Here is a 4575-nt window from a genome sequence, read left to right on the forward strand (position 1 = left end):
AGTTCTTTCTTGGCTTTTGACCTTGTACAAACTTCCGCCATTGTTAATTTTTTCAATTAGTATGTGGCATGTGAAACTTTGATGTGGGTTTGTGATCGAAGCAAAGAAACATCACCTTATATACATAAGAAAAAAATTGTATTAAGTAGGTTCCATTTGAATTTGCCGCCATTGACTAAAAACGTTTGGCGGGAATCATAGTTCTGGAGTCATAGTAATTCCCGCCAAATTGTGTCATACTAGTAATGGTGGCAAATTTGAATAATAAATGGCAGCTATATGTTGTACTATTTTAAATCTAATGTAATGCATGGGGCTTTGAAAGGCCAAAAGGCCATGGGAATCCGTCCAGGAAACCAAAGGAGAGTAAACTCAGGACAGATTTGACAAAATGTGAAAGTGTTGTGATTTTAAAAAAAAAAAGGCATTTTGTTGACCTTTGACCTACAAAATGACCTTGACATTAGACTTTTCATTATACAAAGTGCTCTTACAATACCACATGACACATATAAGATCATTCAATGGCCCATCTTGGACATATCTGTACATTGTAAGGGAACAAAAGTGAACAACCTTTGAAATTGCCAAAAAAAGACACATTTTCAGGGTTGCAAAAGTAATTTTCAGGGTAGGGGGGGGGGGGGGGGTTGGATGACATTTTCTAAAAAATTATATAGAAGTGCTTAAAACATCTTGTTGCATCAGGAAATCAGGGCTATTTTGGTATTTGGTATTAACACCCCCCCCCCCCCCTAGTTCTAGTGGAGAAAGATGGCGAGAAAGCCGAACTTCTAAATGAAATATTTGTAAACATCACCAAAGACTGCAACCGCCCTGACAGGACTAAGAAACTACCAATACTTACCTCCAAGCAGTTTACATCACTCCAAGTCACTTCAGAGGAGGTACTAACCGTACTACAAAGTCTCCAAGTGAACAAAGCTCCGGGACCTGACGGCATCCCAAACAGCTTACTCAGGGAGACTGCGCCTGAAATCTGTGACTCGCTACGGTGTCTATTCAACTACTCTCTGGCGACTGGACTATTCCCTACGGAGTGGAAGCAGAGCAATGTAACCCCTGTACACAAGAAGGGCGACAGAACTGATCCCTTCAACTATAGACCTATATCCTTGCTACCAACAGTAGCTAAGGTGCTCGAAAGACTGGTCCACAACCATCTGTATACCTACCTTGAAGAGAACCGCCTTCTGCATAAAAATCAGTCTGGCTTCCGAAAAGGGGACGGCACCGTCCTGCAGCTGATCCGACGAGTCGACGACTGGGCCAAGTCCATTGAAGATCCGGACATCTCTTGCACAGCAGCCGTCTTTCTCGACGTAAAGCGTGCGTTTGATACCGTCTGGCATCAAGGACTCACCTACAAGTTGACTCGTTACGGAGTGGGAGGGCAGCTGGTCCGCTGGTTTGACAGCTACTTGACGGGGAGGCAACAACGAGTCGTCATAAACGGTGTCGCCTCAACCTGGGGAACAACAACAGCGGGAGTGCCTCAAGGCAGTATACTGGGACCGTTGTTGTTCCTGCTGTACTTAAACGGTATGATGAGCCTCCCATGCAAGTCATCACTAAATTGCTTTGCAGATGACACATCTCTCTACAACTCAGCCAAGACAGTGCAGGAAGTGGCAGTCACCACAAATGCAGATCTACAACTTGTATCCCACTGGTTTTCGGACTGGGGCCTAAGTCTACACCCTGATAAGTGTAAGGTGGTCTGCATAAAATCTAATCGTAACAACGTCCAGCTACCTCCTATCTACCTACTCGGGAAGATTGTGGAACAAGTGCCTTTCTACAGTCATCTAGGTGCCACCATCCACCAATCCCTCAGATGGACAGAGCACGTACAAAAGGCCACGAGCAAAAGTAGAAAACTGCTAGGCCTCTTGCGCAAAGTCAGTGGCAAACTTGGAAGACAGGCCTTAGAAACAGCAAACTTTGCTCTAGTTCGACCCAAGTAAAAGCAAGTTGGAGTACGCGTCAGCGCTACTGGGTGACTTGGCAAGCTCAGCTAGCAGGATGCTAGAACAGGTCCAGTACCAAGCAGGCCTTCTCGTCACAGGGGCGATGAAGGGTACCCCAAAGTCTAACCTACTGCAGGAACTGGAATGGGACTCTCTAGCCACCAGACGACAGCTCAACTCACTCACCATCATGTACAAAATGACAAACGGACTTGAACCCCCACATTTACAGCTGCTCACTCCGTCAACAAGAGGCGCCCAGTCTACAACACGTCTACAACTACGCAACAACACTCACCTTCATGTTCCTCGTTGCCGGACACAGACCTTCAAAATTAGTTTTATCCCCTTCACGTCTTCACTCTGGAACCAGCTACCACAGACAGTCAGAGACGCCCGTAGCCTCGCTGATTTTAAGAGAGTGAGCAAAAAGCACCTGTTCACCACAAGGCACCACCAAACTTACCGACGACTCGGCCCAAGGCAGAGCAACATCCAAGCTGCCAGGCTTCGCATGGGTTGGTGTCAACTGAACAGTACCTTGCACAAAATGAACATCAAGAGCAAACAATGTGTCTGTGGGGCCTCTTCTGAAACAGTCCAACACTACCTACTACATTGCCCCCTGTACTCTGAGCAGCGTAGCAAACTCACCACCACTGTTGAATGCCTTGTACGACAACGGCCTACTGTTTCACTACTGCTCCACGGCTCACCTGACCATGACCCTGTCATCAATAGACAGCTTTCAGAAGCACTATGTGTGTACATGATATCTACCAAAAGATTCTCTTCCAGCCGTGCCACTGTCTAGTAAATTTTAGCTAGTCAGGCATAAGTGTTAGCTTTACGTGCTTTTATTGCAACAACTATTTTATTCTATTACTGTATATACATGTTCATCTTGTATTGTATATCTATATGTCTTTGGCCACGATACCAGCCATGCTGCCTAGTGCTCACAGTGTATTGTCTTGTTACAACCTGAATAAAGAGGTGTTTTGTTTTCGTTGGCTCGAGGTACTCAAAGAGCTCTGGACATTGAGACATCGTCCGCATAGCCCACATTCATGGTGTCAGGATGTACTGTTGTTACATACTCAGGGTGTCAGGATGTACTGTTGTTACATACTCAGGGTGTCAGGATGTACTGTTGTTACATATTCAGGGTGTCAGGATGTACTGTTGTTACATATTCATGGTGTCAGGATGTACTGTTGTTACATACTCAGGGTGTCAGGATGTACTGTTGTTACATATTCAGGGTGTCAGGATGTACTGTTGTTACATACTCAGGGTGTCAGGATGTACTGTTGTTACATACTCAGGGTGTCAGGATGAACTGTCTTTTTACACATGTGATGTCCAGCATGAAGCCAGTGCGAGTCAGTCTTGAGGACATCTGTTAAATTCTCTGGGCAATATTCGCTGCCCGCTGCGTGTTTCTCACAAAGCCGCAGTGTGCAAATGTGAAATTCGCCTAATCAACATGGACGGCATACCGATCGATGCCATACAACACACCGTTCAACACGTTCATCAGGTTAGCAGTAGAACGGTACCACTCAGGCTGGACCTTTGGTATCGTTAGGAATTAGTTCAGAAGAGGTTATCATTTATAGAACAACCGAAAAATTCATCAACGTTTGAATGTACATGAAATTGAATCACTGTGTTGACATCCTTCGTAGCTTTGGAATAATGACAGCTCAGAGACGGTATTAGACTGGTTTCGACTTAAATCGTCTTTCTCAAGAATCAGTGTGAGTTATCAGAAGTAAAACGTCCTTTGCTTTGGCTTTTTTATGCTCATCGGTCAAAAGCATCACATGGCAACCGTTACTAGAACTGCAATGCTTCACAGCATAGTCCTGTTGAAAACTTAATGTCGTGACGCCAGAATTGATTACTGTCCACCCTTTGTGCTGCATGTTCGTCATGTAAAAAAAACAGACAAACCTATTTCAGATAAAATCGGTGTGCCTGTTTCTCTCTTCCCCTGTGTGTGTGTGTGTGTGTGTGTGTGTGTGCGTGCGTGCGTGTGTGTGTGTGTGTGTATGTATATGTGTGTGTGTGTGTGCGTGCGTGTGTGTGTGTGTGTGTGTATACGTGTGTGTGTGTGTGTGCGTGCGTGCGTGTGTGTGTGTGTGTGTACATGTGTGTGTGTGTGTGTGCGTGCGTGTGTCTGTGTGTGTGTGTGTAGGTGTGTCTGTATGTCTGTATGTCTGTCGATCATTATTTACAATTTTACAATTTAACAAACTCACAAGCAAAGAGCCGCTTTCGTCATGGATGAAAGATTTTCTCCTATAGCATATTTCTATTCATGGGCCTATAGCGTTACCTGGCAATTCTCACTTGAAATTGAATAACAGTTTGATCGTATTGCACGTTTAATCCGCTTGTACTTTGTGTGTGAACTCGGCTTTGTCTTTTTAAACCCAAACGTCTGTAACTTCTCGTAGCAATGAGCTGAATGTACAATGTCTTCACTTTGGGCTGAGGCGGTGCTATTTGTTATGTTTTCGAGAGAAATTGTTTAACTGAACCTTTGTTTAATTAAAAACTGGAACTTTATCATTTG

The sequence above is a fragment of the Branchiostoma floridae genome, chromosome 1 (assembly GCF_000003815.2).
Source record: "Branchiostoma floridae strain S238N-H82 chromosome 1, Bfl_VNyyK, whole genome shotgun sequence".
In the NCBI taxonomy this organism is placed as follows: domain Eukaryota; kingdom Metazoa; phylum Chordata; class Leptocardii; order Amphioxiformes; family Branchiostomatidae; genus Branchiostoma; species Branchiostoma floridae.